We start from the raw sequence: 14,539 nt of genomic DNA on the forward strand, positions 1-14,539 counted from the left end.
GGAGGGAAGGTTTAAGTTGGACATCAGGAGGCGCTACTTCACGGTCAGGGCGGCTAGGGTCTGGAACCAGCTTCCAAGTGAGGTGGTGCAGGCTCCCACCCTGGGGGTTTTTAAGAGGAGGTTGGATGACCACTTTACTGGGGTCGTTTGACCCCAGTGCTCTTCCTGCCATGGCAGGGGGTCGGACTAGATGATCTGCTCAGGTCCCTTCCGACCCTAGAAACTATGAAACTAAGTATTTTGGGTTAAATAAAACATCAAGTAATCCAGTCCTTGTCACTACACTGTCAGGAAGATCACAATTTAAATAACCAATACATTGCCTTTATACTACCTTTTTATGCAGCCTTATTCCTTCTATAATACGGAGTCTACAGCTTCCATTGACACCTTATATCAATGGTTCTCGCCTTTTTTTTAGATTCAAGGTACCCCTCAGAAAATGCTGGCTCTTTTTTTTTTCCACTTTTTTCACTACATAAAAATAATGGAACAATTCTTCTGTTGCAGAGGACTCAGAAAGACCACAACAGGTCAGGAGATTTTTTAACACTTTGAAATCTCTGGGTTTATCTTGTGAATCGTGTTTGCACACCCAAAAGTGTAACATTGCATGGCACTGCAAAGCCCCCTTAGAGTTTTCCTATTTATATTATCAGTGCTACCCTCCAAAGGCTCCAATGTGCATCTTATTAAAGGGAAACATTAAACTTAACCAGGGCCAAGCAGAAAAAAGACCTGGCTTATTTGTTTGTTTCGCACGCAATTTTTCTACCAATACAATGAATATTTCCACTTAGTACAACCCAACATAGGACCATTACACATTTTACTTTATAAGAGACATTTTTTCTCAAGAGCATTTCCATTATGAAATAGAAGGGTTGCCACCCCGTGTTCAGCATGCAGCTAAGGTTGTACACCATGATTTAGGCTGATAAAACTATCAGGAAAGTTGACAACTAGAGCTCAGTCAAAAATGTTTACTCCAGGAGAAGGTATCCAGGTTGTAGCTGTACTGGTTTAGAGGCAAAAGGTATTAAAACTTGTGGAAGAGACAATATCTTTTATTAAACGAACTGGATATTTGCAAACAAATTATTTTATAATAAATATAATAATTTATACTTATAAAATAATTTGTTTGTGAATATCTAGTTGGTCTAATAAAGGTATCACCTCTTCCATGAGTTTTGATTTCTACTCCAGGATAACTCACTTAAGTCCAACTCTGACACTTAATAGACATGATTATGCAAGAGGCAAGGATTTTTTAGGGTGAAATTTTTTATTGGACCAACTGTGTACTTGGGATAGTTAGACAAGCTTTTGCATGCATGACGTTCTGATCAGACTTGATGAAGAATGAGCCAGGTACTACTCATTCTTTACTAGGCGGTGCCTGGCTGGGTTTTATCTGGGGTAGGCAAAATGGCAAATCCACCAGTGGCCAGATGCCATTTTCCAGCAGCCCCAGCTCCTGGCCAGTCTCTGTGGAGACCCCAGGACTGCAAGGTCATGACAGCACGAGGCTGCACGGCCACAGATCCGAGGCTCTGCCTCAGCCCGGCCCCACACTGTCAAGGACCTGCACTCCTGGGGATCCTATGGAGACCGGCCCGGAACAGCACAAGCAGGGCACACAGCTGGGAGGGGACATGCTTTGCAGCCAGGATCTTGCAGCAGTGACAACGTGGGACAGGGCCCGGGAAGAACCATAATCCACTGCCTGCACCCCCCTGCCCAAGGAACCTGTACTCATCAGAGGGGCACGTGGGCAGAGGATTGTGGATCTGCCCCAGCCCCATCCCGTGCTGTCACTGCTGCAAGATCCTGAGCCTGGCCCCAGAGCAGCCCCCTGCCTAGCTACGTGCCCTGCCCACAGGGCTCCTGGCCAGTCTCCATGGAGACCCCAGGAACACAGGGGCATGACAATGCAGGGCCAAGCCACGCTGGGGCAGAGCCCTGGTTCTGCGGCCCTGCGCTGTCACACCCCATGCTCCCGCAGTCTCCCTGGAGACCAGCTGGGGCTGGTGGGAAACAGAGTCTGCTGCCGGCCCAATCCGGCCTGTGGCCGAGACTTTGCCCACCCCGATCTAATCATACCTGGCAAAGACTGTCTTGAATTCAAAAGCTTGTTTAACTCTTTCCCAACTAAACAGCTGGCCCAGTAAAAGATACCACACTAACAAATCCTTGCCTCTCACTTAAAATAGAAACAGAATGACAAACACTGGCTAGCAGTTATATAATTCACCAACTAAAAAATGTGAGATAGAATTTTTTTTTTCAGTAGTGTTGGATTACTGATACTGGATAGCAGCGTAGGAAAATTAGACCATTGGAAAATTAGACCAAAAAGAAAAAAAAAGCCCCTAAACAAACCAATCTTCCTAGCCCCTATGGGTGACCAGCAAAATCATGGAAGCAAGAAACTACCATTTGAGTCACTGTTTGTTGCTTTAGCCCTGCTCCTTAATTTAACCATGTTAACCATTCTTCAGGCATATACAATCAATATTTTTCATGGTGTTTTACTCAAACATTTTTTCAGCAAGACTATTATGAATTCATCACTAAAGCTACAGCTTGCTGTCATAGCCACTGGTTGCTTGGAGAATCTATAAACGATTCCTGTAACTACATTGTGAAATGGATAGCCAGAACTACTCTCTTAAAGTTGCACATTTTTTAAAAGTTTTAATCCCAAAAGCAAAAACCTAATTTTGTATAATTTAAATTGCTCACTGTTTTCGACAATCTGTGAATACCTGAACTATTTCCAAGAAGTTACAAGGCCTGGCGCCTCAAATTCAACCTTATGAGTTTTTAACTTGGGTCTTGATTCATTGATTCTCTCCTGTACTTCAGGAATTAGAACAGCTTCTGAAGATAATAGCTTTTTTATTGCAATGCATTGGGAAAGAGTGAGGTTGCTTTCGAGATTCCAAAAATTAATTCAAAGAGAAGAAAAAGGAAAATCTTTATGGAGTATCAAGTCTTAATCGTATACCAACAACTCAATGACTAGTAGTTGCCAATTGTCTCATAAAAGATAGGATAAGAAACGATAGTTGAAATGACATAAAAACAAATTAATTACAGACCAATAATCTAATAGCCATGGTATCATGCAAGAGAGTGAAATAGAGTCCACTCTGACATTTTCTTCCCTAACCAGCAGAAAGTGTACCATCTGTCAGATCACTTTCAGTGCTAGCACCAATATCTACTCCACACGGCAACAATGTAGTTTCTGTTTAGATAAAGTAATACATATAAAATTACAAAAGAAAGAATCACAAAAGAAACTATCTAACAAGAACAGAAGGCAATTTGTAGCAAAAACAAGCTGCCATATATATAATGGGGCATTTGCCATATATAAATTAAATCCCCAAACAATCATAAATTTGGAAAAAAAAAAATCAAAGATGAAACAACTTCCTAGAACAAGTTTTCCCAGCATTGCTGGTTCAGAGGCCCTCCTTTCTGTTGACAAACTGTGCAATGTCAGGTATGTTAGCTTGTTTTCCAATCTGTAGTATTCCCAGGTTAGAAACACGACCATCTGCCATCTTAGTCCTCAGGTAAGTTTTCAGCTGCTGCAATGAAGAAAAGTATGAAAAGGTTTCCCAGTTTTGGAAGGGTATCACACAGTGACATTTCATGAAATAACTTCACTCTTCTTTCAAGCTGTGCCAGCACTGCCATGAATTTCAAACAATCCGAAAAACATGATGATTTCAGACCTCAGATCCTCTTGAGCAATCCTGTAAGTTTTGGAAATAGTGCCTATACTTTCCTGTAATGGGGTCTCAGAAGAGAGAACATCTTCCAGGGACTTGAAAATGTTTAGGTCATTCTCAGCAAAGCAGTCTTTGATGTCACTAATAAGGGTGTCCAAAGTTCTGTATAGTGTTTCTGTCCTGTAATAGTCCTCTGGTTTCTCGAAGAAGAACATTTCCCCTCCTCCCAGTTTTCAGAGAACAATCCTTTTATGAGGGACACAAGGTCCAGGATACCCATTTTTCTGATACAGTTCATTAGCATTGTTGAATACTTGGGATGCAAACTCCTTACTTCTCAGTCCTTGCAGTACAGACACTGTGGACTTGGCCATCACTATTGCTCTATGAAATGTAAAATCCTTTGATTAAGTTTGGATAGATGTCTGGTTTGCATAAGCACTCTCCTCATAAGCAGCATGCAGTACAGGAAGTTGAAGTCTTGCAGGTGTTGGAGAAGTACACAAGCTTCAACTCTAGCTTTTGAACCCCCATGATCGATTTCATCCAGAGTTTCAACTACTTCATCAACATTTTCTAAAAGAGCTTTGATAGCCTCAACTTGACAGTTCTACTGACTGTCACTGAGCAGTTTAACAGTTACTGGTCCACCAGAAAAAGAAGCAGTTTCTGCATGTCTTCTTTCTGATACTACTTTTCCAAAGATAGCATGTCTCCTTGCGCTTCTTTCAATGAAAGTTTGTAGTTAGTGGAGAAGTGCAAAGGCATACTGGACAGAGAGAATACAAGAAACCACATCCACTATGCACAGATATAATATATGAGCTTAGCAGCGAACATAATAAGCTAAAGGATTCTCACTAAGTAGCCGTGTAGCCACACCTTTATAGGGTCCTCTCAGCTTCACCATAGCTCTGACCTCTTAAAGCCAAAATATCAAGTCCCAAATCTGACAAAGCAGTCTTGATTAGTGTGGCAAGTGAAGCACCATCTGTCTGCAGCATCCTCTAGAAGCCAATAAATTGTTCTTGTATTTCAAAGGCCTAGTTTATATATTGTAGTATGAGAGTGAATTGTTCATGCATGGAGAGATCCATTGTTTCATCTGCAATGATGGCAAACACTGCACCTTCTTTTACTTCCTTTACTATTGAATTCTGGACTTGTGAAGCCATAATCTCAAGTATTTCATTTTGACAGGAGCTGTGTAGGTAGATGGATGTAGATGTAGATGTAGGGTCGGAGGAGACCTGAGCAGATCATCAAGTCCGACCCCCTGCACTGGGCAGGAATGAACACTGGGCTCATATGACCCCCATTAAGTTAAGCTCATATGACCCCAGTCATGTAGTTATCGAGCCCCCTTTTAAAGACCCCTACGGTAGGAGTCAGCACCACTTCCCTTGGAAGCTGGGTCCAGATCCTAGCCGCCCTGACTGTGAAGTACTGCCTCCTGACGTCTAGCCTTAATCTACTCTCAATCAACTTGTGGCCGTTATTCCTTGTTATACCAGGAGGTGCTCGGGGGAACAGGGTCTCACCCAATCCCCTCTGGTCCCCCCTGGTAAGTTTACAGACAGCCACAAGGTCCCCTCTCAGCCTTCTCTTGTGCAGGCTGAACAGGTCCAGGACCCTCAGCCTGATCATGCGAGTGGGCCCTCCTTTGGACCCTCTCAATGCTGTCCACATCCCTCCTGAAGTGCAGCGCCCAGAACTGGACACAGTACTCCAACTGCGGCCTGACCAGTGTCGCATAGAGGGGGAGGTTAAAAACTTCTCTCAGAAAATCATAAACCGCTGAATCACTTCGTTGCCTTCACTACGCAGCTTCATCAATTCCCACAAGTTTCCTTGATTTGTGGAATTGGATCCCTCATCATGTCCCCTCAAAGGTATGCCTGGGCGAGCACAAAACAACACAGCCTGTATTACAGTTTATAAGTATGCTCGGTTTTCGTCCACTGTTTTTTTCCTCTGACTGTCAAGTTGTGATGCAGCATTCCCCCTTTTCCTGGTCTGCAGCCAACCCTGCCATTTAGCAAGAGCTTCAAGATGTGCTTCAGACCTTGAATGCTCACGAAATCTTTCAATGGCTTTCTTCCATTACTTAAAACTCACAATTCGGAACGCTGAGTCACCTGTTTGGGAACTGCCAAATGCTTGGCAGCAGAAACAGAAAGCTGTGTCCTGACAGACACTGTATTCAAGCCATTTGTGATCACTGTACCATTCTTTTCTGAATTTTCTTATTTTATTGCCAGACGGAGTGCCTAGAAACACAATTATGGGCTGATATGGCTCTTCTCAATATATTGCAAAGCTGCATCTGGCCCAAAGCAAGGGTCTCTGCTACTGGAAACTGTACTACTGTCCATATGAGTGTTTGTGCATGATGTGGCATCCCAATCTGGAGTGTCACTCTCACTGTGGCTGCTTCTGGTACCATAATTCAGAACTGCACTGCTTGTGCTGGGGGCTGGAGTCTCGGGGGGGGCCTGAGTCTTGGCCTTCATTGAGAAGAAAAAGTTCAAACTCAACTCTCTCTCTACCATGCTGCAAAGCTGAAGAAAAGGTACATTATTATTAGTACCCGACAACAGTGAAATGTGGACCTAGGTTGTGTGTGAAGGGACACTCAGATTTTATGTTCTCTTGGCAGGACAAGCACAACTGCAAGCAGCCTTTAGTTTTAGTTGCTTTGAATAGTTAAATGAGATATGGACTTCTCCCTTTTCCATCAAGCACAAACCATAAGAGAACTAGAATTTAGAATCCAAATAGTGTAAACATGAACATCTCAGTGTGTGTTCATCTTGCTTTTTTCTGTTCTCCGTGTTCTGTGAGCTCCCTACTTACAAGCTGAATGCTCAGTGATTTCCTTTTTGTCTTAATACCCCCTCCAGAAGAATCAGCAAATCTCAAACTTTTCCACTTTAGAACCACTCAAAAAAAAAAAACCCAAGTGGAGCTGGGGCCACTCTGGCTGCATTCTCGGGCAAGTTTTGCTTTGAGATAAAATGGCTGCCACTATGCCTGAAAGCAGAGGCCAGCGCACAAAATGGTTGCCACTATGCCTGAAAGCATAGCTCCAAGGAAGCTTTTGGGCCATGGAGGGGCGATGTGGGGAGGGTGTGCTGTCTCGTGTAGCCCAAAAGCTCTCTTGGGGGCCGGAGGGGCCCAGTTCCACTCCAGAGCACTGTCAGGGAGGGTGGGGCTGAGTAGGGAAGCAGAGCTCTGTCCCTGGCCATCCAATCAGGCCGGCAGGTTCCACACCTGGCCCTATCCTGAGCGGTGCCGAGTTGGGGTGCATCAACAGGCCCCCCAGCACTTTCGGGGGCCACATGCCCCCCTACCAGTCATCTGTGTCAGAGGGCATATTAAGAACCGAGCCAGCATCCTGCTGTCGAAGCCTCTTCGAATTTCTAACAGTGTCCCTGTCTAAATCTCTATTAAAAGATGCCATCATCAAGTGCATACAGTTTGATTTTGGAAGACACTCAGCCAGCCCTTTGCATGTAGCAGAGCTTACTGGCTGTGTCCCATATCTTGTAAAACCCAAACAGTCATTGTCTACTCTTCCAACTCACCCTAGAAGGGGTACGGAGTTGGTCCAGTGTTGCGTACAAGTCACAGGCCTTTTCTGGACAGCTTGTTAAACTGTAACATTGCAATGCAGTTTCACTGCTACAGACAACCACTGTGTTTTAAAGCACTGCTATATCACACATGCTGAGATGCCAAGCCACGTCAACTGTAGTAAACTGGACCACAAGTCACTTTCATTGAAAGGAATGCCTCTCCCACCAAAACACAAAACTTCAGAGAATCTAGATTACTACTAAAGAGAGATTAAATACAATAGCAGACAATACCACCTGTATGGTGCAAGAAACAGGGACACTTAATCCAGCTGAAAAACCTGTTAAAATTTACAAGATTTTGGAACAACTTCTGGAGATAATTCTCTGCCTGACACATTTTTACTAAAGACCTACTAGCCAGAAGCAAATATAGAAAAGTAAAGGGGTGGGAAGGTCCTATCCAGGAGCAGTGCCCAGCTGCAGTCACACTACCCATCAAGAAGGGAGAGAATGCCAATAGTGCTCATCTTGGAACCTGCTGAAGTGCTAGTTTGTCTCCTGTACACCTCTGCTTAGCAATACCCTCTAAACATGAAGCCCCACTCTTTATAAAGAAAAGCAACATTTTTATTCCTTACTATTCTTAGCCTTCTGACTAGCACTAGAAGGTGTTCAGCCTCTATTTATTTATTTAGCTTCTTACTCCTCAGCACATAACTAGCATTTATCAATGTTCAGGACAGTAGCTACAGCAGCATAAAATTTCCAAGATTAGGCAATCAGTTAAATTTTTGCCTCAAAAACCCATAGGCACCAAAGCCATCAGAATCCTTTGCTTGGAGAGTCGAAAGCTGTGTCTATGCTACCATCTTTTGGTGTGTATGCATGTGCACAGTAAGTCTTTCACCATTGCAGTTCCACTAGTGATTGCAAATTTGGGAGCCTAAGCATAGAAAGGATATAAAACTACTTTTTTAACACTAAAAATGAAGTCAGATTTTCAGAATATAATTTGTGTCTCGTGTACTCTGCAGAGAGCTCGCTCTCTTCTTTATTTCCAGATGCTGTTTCATTTAATGTACTTCTAGCCAACTTAATAACTCTCCTAAAATGCTTTTCCATGCAAGCATTTCCCTTAGTTTCCAAGGGAGAAGGAGTGGGGATATTTTTCATGTTCATGATTAAGAGGGAAGAGCATTTTGCAGAAAGTCATGAACTGCAGAGGGATTTGGTAACTCCTGATTCAGAGACAATCATAAAAGATGCTTGCATGGTAGCCATATTATTGCTTCCATAATTTTGCACCAGTAGAAATGTTTTCCCCTACCCAAACAAAAGGAGTTTGATCATCTCTGAAAATGGCTAAGAACTATCAGCTACTAGATAAATCAATCAGCTACTAGATCAAAGCACCAAAAAAGCTCCACACTAAAGTGGCCAATTTATACAGATGTCAGGCAAGCTGAGTCCAACTAATGTGCTGCCTCTTCTGGGCATGTGCTAGACTTGGCATGGAAGCACACAGAGTTTAAAATAAAGCACCATTCTGAGGGGGGGTTTTAACATCTGCAAGCAGCCTATGTTTCTTAGGGGATAGAACAGATCTTGCAGATGATGCCCCTTAGTCCATCAGGAAAAACGCACTCAAGCAACCTTTCTAAAACACTGCTATACTTTTTAAACCACTGCTATATTTAATACCAGTATTTCATGTTCAGTTTAACATTTGAAAGCTAATGATGCAGGATCTACACTATAAAGTCTTGCTAGTTTACCTGACAACCCCTACAACAGATATAGCAAAACCCCTGGAGTAGACATAGTATGCCAGAGAAAAACTGCTTTTGTCAGCTTTATAAGATGTTGGTTTGAGAGGTGGTGTAGCTATGACAGCAGAAACTCCCTCTATCAGCTATATCTCTACCAATAGGCTTTGTCAACATAACTATGTAGGCAGAGGGTCTATTTTCAGGAACCTAAGATTGCTTATAATGGGTAATAAATTATCCTCTCTGTTTTCATGTAAAAATACAGCTGCAGCACTCAAGGTTTCATCCCGCTATTTGTATCAAACACATGAATAAGTTAAATTAAACCAACAGCAGATGACTCTCCAGATAAATCTATTGTATTCAGTCCAATAAGTTAAGAAAAATTTAAGAACCCAAATTCAGACACAAACTGTCCCATTATTTGTTTGTAACAAGTTTCTATACAATCAAGAGCCACTCTACACTAGGGGTACATACAGACATTAGGGGAGGTGAGGAGGAGGTTAGATCATGTTAAAAAGGGCCGACCAATCTAACTTAGTTCAGCCAGGTGTGGACCTTACACACACTGCAAAAGAAGAATTGCTTTAGTATAGCGGTCTCCAACCTTTTTATGGTGAAGATCACTTTTTGGAACTAAAGGTCACCCCAGGATCTACCACTCCCCCACACCTAATTCCACTTCTGTGCACTGAGCCATGCCCGCCCAGCAGCCAGTGGAATGTGATGTTGGGCCCTGGCCTGACCACGTCTGGTCTGGAAGTCTCTGCACTCCAGGGGCACGTGGGAGGGTCTTCCACCACTGCACACAGCCTGGCGAAGGCCCCGGGGGTCTGTGCCCCGCCACCTGTGCTCGGGGTGAGGTGGCCGCTTCTATGGACTGCCCACTGCACCCTGAGCACAGGTGGGGGAGCGGGGCATGGGCCCTCAGGGCCTCTGCCAAGCTGTGCCCAGTGACAGGGTCTGCCTCCCCTCCACGTTTCTCGATGACCAGAATTTCCCAGACCCAGGTGGGCCAGGGCCACCCCCATGTGAGTCCCCTCTGCTGAGCTGAACTGTGCCCACATGTGGACAGCTGCAGCGGGACTCGAGGCACAACAGCAGCAGCCTCTGCTGCCTTCACCCCTGCAGAGATGGGGAAGGAGCCCCCTGCATCCCTGGAGGAGCCCCTCCAGGCTCCAATCCTCCCACCAACCAGCCAGGCTGGGGCCCCACTTACCTTCCCCTGCTCCTGGCTGGGCCACACAGTCAGTTGCTCACCGTGGGGGCCTTGATCTGGCCCCCGCCCCTTCCCTCCCCCACAGATTGACCTGCTGAGGATGGGGACAGCAGGTATACATATGCCTGCATGCCCAGCTGTCCCGCATTCCAGGATCTACCAAAAGAGACTCCAGGATCTACCTGTAGATCAAGACCCCCAGGTTGGTGACCACTCTTTATTTTTCTGTAGTCAAAAAAGGTGAGAACATAGTAACAATCAATTTCAAAGTTTTAGAGAAAATTGAGCATAAACTGCCAGAACATACTAAATTTGGGTAAAAATTGGAGGGAAAAGAACAAAAGAGGAATAGACAGAAAACAAATTCCTGAGCTGCTTACAGACATAAAAAAGAAAAAAGTAGTGCTTTACTCTAAACTTGGTACTCCCCCACGCTGAGCCCAGCACATGCCAGAAGAGTTATTGCATTAGTCAGACCCAGCTTGCTCAATATCTGTATAGATCTGGCACTTTAGAGGGGATTTTTGGCACTTTTATCTAATAGCCAATTGAACTGCTTTTAAATAAAAGCATCAAAAAGCCCTGTCAAAGCGCCTGATCTATACAGGCGCTGTGGGGCCAGGCTGAAGTAACGTGCTACTTCTTCTGGTAAAGTGTGTTTTTTTTGTTTTGTTTTCCTTTTTTAAATGTCTGCAAGCAGCCTGGTGTCTGAAAGCTTTTGACTTTGCTTTTTAGCAAATTACAGAGGTGGTTAGCAAAGACCCAGGGGATAGCAGTTGCTAATTACATTTAAACATAATCACCTCCACACCATTTTAGTAATACAGTTTAGAAACGTTTACATCCTGAAAGAGAAAGAATGGAACAAATGAGAAAGAGCGGGATATACAGAGTCATTGGCATGGAGGGAATAGCGTCTGGGATATCAGGTACTCACAGGGCCCCTGCTATGTAGGAAAGATGAGGCGTTGCTGACAGTTCTGGGAATAAGAGTGGGATAGAGAGGATGCAAGGTGCCTCTCGTCTGGTAGAAAGTGTCCCAATTTTTTTTCCCTTGCAACCCCTCTTTGAGGGATCTCAGATCTACTTTCTGTCTGAGCCTGAGCATAATAATTGAATTTGTTAAGTGCCACAACCTCATTTAGGGAACACAGTTCTAGAATGTGTCCATGTGCTTAGCCTTACACAAAAACAACAAAAGAGATTAGTTCCCTTTATCTTTTCCTTTGTCCTTCTTGTCTGCTGTGTCTCAAGACAGGATACTGTTTCTTATTATATATTTTACAGGCCCCAGTACAACAAAGCCCGGGCTTTCGGCGATAACCTTTATATTTATAACAAAGAAAAGAAAGGAAAAAGTTAGGCTGGGCATTTGTCAAATCAATACGTAAAAGGGACCTGGAATTGTTTCCCTCCTGAAAAGTGTTTTGCCTTGGAAGTAAAAGTCTGATTTATCCAGGTTTCCCCAGCAGGCTCCCTATTGTTAGCTGGTTAAATATTGCCATTGGAAAACAAACAAAACTTCGCTACTTAAGAGGGGAAGTGATGTTTAAGTATAAATGCTATGCTTTATTTGGTTAATAACTGTTTAGATTAAGTGGGGGAGATTTTTTTTTTAATGCAAACACCCCATCCCATTGACAGAATATAGGTAAACCAACTTAAAACAAGCCAGATTTGACATTTCAGGCATTTCTAAAGTAAGTAGGGTGGCAAGGAAGGGATGTTATGGGATGGGAAGGGGGAGAACAGATACAAATTTCAGGCCATCTTGTGCCTCAAAGGAAGGCACAAATTCTTTTTTTTTCTCTTATGGAGACAACACATCAGTTACAAAGCTATTTGAGCACACAACGCCACAATAGAGATGCTATTCACCTCCATTAGGGAAGTTTGAGGTTTCCACTTGCATTCACCTCCCTCACAGAACAAGAGGTCAGGTCAGACTCCCAATGGGAGAAGGCAGGGTAGACTTGCCCCTTATAAACTAACCAAAGTAGTCAGTGCATCTGACAAAGTGAGTTTGGGCCCACAAAACCTTGGGCTATATTTATCTGCTTTGGTTAATCTATAATAGGCAAATCTACAGATCTAAAGAGAAAGCCCTGGTGGTAGGATGACCTGTCTGTAATTCTGGTAGGGAAAGACGTAGCTAACCAGGTTAGTCTGAAGTCAAGCAGAAGGCAGGCTAGATTTGTACCTTATAGACTAACCAAAGTAAACAGATTAGATCAGAATAGATTATGAGATCAAATCAGATTGAGAATCTAGTTTAATCTAGCCTCATAATCTAATCTGACCTCTTAGACTAGCTCTAGTCTAATTTAATCCAGTCTAAAAATCAGATTAGATTAAGAGATGATATTAAATTAGATCATCATCGCAGGTTAGATTAAGAGACTAGACTGGATTAAAATGGGATTAAGGTATGTTAAAAAAATCAGATTAGATCAGAGGTGGGCAATTATTTTGGCTAGAGGATTACTTAGGCATTTTTAGTGAGTTGCCACAGGCAGGGCCAGCACCTGCACCCCACAACAGCTCACTAAAACTCCCTAACTGGCTCCTGCATGTGGCCGGGAGGCTGGAATGGGGCTACAGGGAGGTGGGGAGCAGCACCTGGAAGCGGAACAAGCAAGCAGGACCACGGCTGGGATTAGGATTGCAAAAAAGTGACAGCAGAGGGCCCAGGGCCAAACCACAATCCACTCCCCACACACCCCTGCAACGGGGCACTGATTCTGCAGGCAGAGGCATGCAGGGAACAGATGGGGACTAGCATGCAGGGTGTCCATGGGGACTAGCCAGGGCCCACATGGGCAGGACATGCAGCCAGGAGGATGGGATGGGGCCATGCGGAGCTGCATCTGGGAGTAGGATGGCGGGGGTGGGGCCGGGCCAGGGATCAGGATTGTGGGGTGGTGACAGCATGGGGCTGGGACCTGGGGCAGTGCCATAATCTGCTCCCCACATGCCCCTGCACATGGAAAAGGAGCCCATTACAGAGATGTGCAGGCAGCAGATTTGTAGCTCTGCCCCAGGCCCTTGCGCTGTCACTGCCCCACAATCCTGATCCTAATCCCCGGCCACGCTTGCCTGTTCCACTCCTAGACACGGCTCCCCACCCGCCCACGGCCCTCTCTCATCTGCCCAGCCATGCACCCTGCCCAGGCGGATCCGTCCCTTGGTCGTGGGTGCAGAGTCCCGGGGCAGTGGGGCTGGAACTGGCAGCTGGAAGGAACCACCACTGGGACTACCAGGAAACAATTTGGCCACTGCGCCGCCCCCGCCCTGCTGCATGCCCAGGGCAGTGCAACCAGCCGCACATGCCATGGCCTGGGTTGCCCCTGGTGCCTGGTCCAGACACGGCCAAGGGACCTGCTGCAGCCTGGATAAAATGTCTTGGAAGGCTGTATTTTGCCCACCCCTGAGTTAGATTTGGACACGGTATTAAGGTAGATTGAGAGGTCAGATTTGATGGATAGATTTCTAGGGTCGGAGGGACCTATTAGATCATGGAGCCCAACTCCCTGCTCTGGGCAGGAAAGAGCGCTGAGATCAAGTAACCCTAGCCAGGTACCTGTCTAATCTCCTTTTAAACACCTCCACGGTAGGGGAAAGCACCAGCACCACCGATTAGATGAAGAGATGGGATAGAGGTAGATGTCGGGATTCAAACAGATGAAGAGGGCAGATTAAAGGAGGAGACAGCCTCCCAGGGCTTCCCCTTTAAGGCTGCCGATTTGCCTCTTACAGACGAGCCCTAGCGCCCAAGGGCTGTGGGCCCAAACTCGCTTCACCTCGTGTGCCCACCCTTCGGTTAGTGGACAAGGGGCAAATCTCCCTGGAGATGAGACCAGCGGGCTCCAGGTCCCTCCCGACCCACCGGGGCTCCGGCCTTGCCCTTCCCTAGGGAGCAGCTGTTGCCAGCGCCCTTGACCGGCCTCACGGGGGGCTCTCGCCGCCGCAGACACGGGCCACTAAGCCTGGCCTTTCCTCCCGGGCGCGGGCCTCGCTCTCCCCGGGGCGCAGGGCGGGAGCCCGGGGTGCATGTGGGGTGAGCGACGAACCAGGCCCGGTTACCTGCTCCGCCGCTGCTACAGGTTTCAATCTGCCGCCTTCCTTCCCGCCTCTGCCCGAGGCCGCCCCGGCTCCTCCCGGCGGCAGCAGGGCCCGGAAGCGCGGCGGCCTGCGCGCCCCTAGCGGCGGGTGCGGGCA

The 14,539-nt window shown here is 45.7% G+C and overlaps 1 protein-coding gene across 5 annotated transcripts in view; it reads right to left on the reverse strand.

The window, feature by feature from the left end:
* CEP57L1 (centrosomal protein 57 like 1) overlaps positions 1-14,488 on the reverse strand; it is a 35,047-nt gene extending 20,559 nt beyond the window's left edge. For 4 of the 5 annotated variants that reach the window (XM_019520121.1, XM_019520118.1, XM_019520120.1 and 1 more), the window contains exon 1: positions 14,405-14,488. The gene's annotated coding sequence lies outside the window, so the exon portion shown is untranslated. Of the gene's footprint in view, positions 1-11,258; positions 11,348-14,404 lie in introns of those variants that run through there. The other variant, XM_019520119.1, reaches the window with a different exon arrangement.
* Between the last annotated feature and the right edge of the window lie 51 nt (positions 14,489-14,539).

This window comes from Gavialis gangeticus, unplaced genomic scaffold, assembly GCF_001723915.1.
Source record: "Gavialis gangeticus isolate Ggan-Ray unplaced genomic scaffold, GavGan_comp1, whole genome shotgun sequence".
NCBI classification, from domain to species: Eukaryota; Metazoa; Chordata; order Crocodylia; family Gavialidae; genus Gavialis; species Gavialis gangeticus.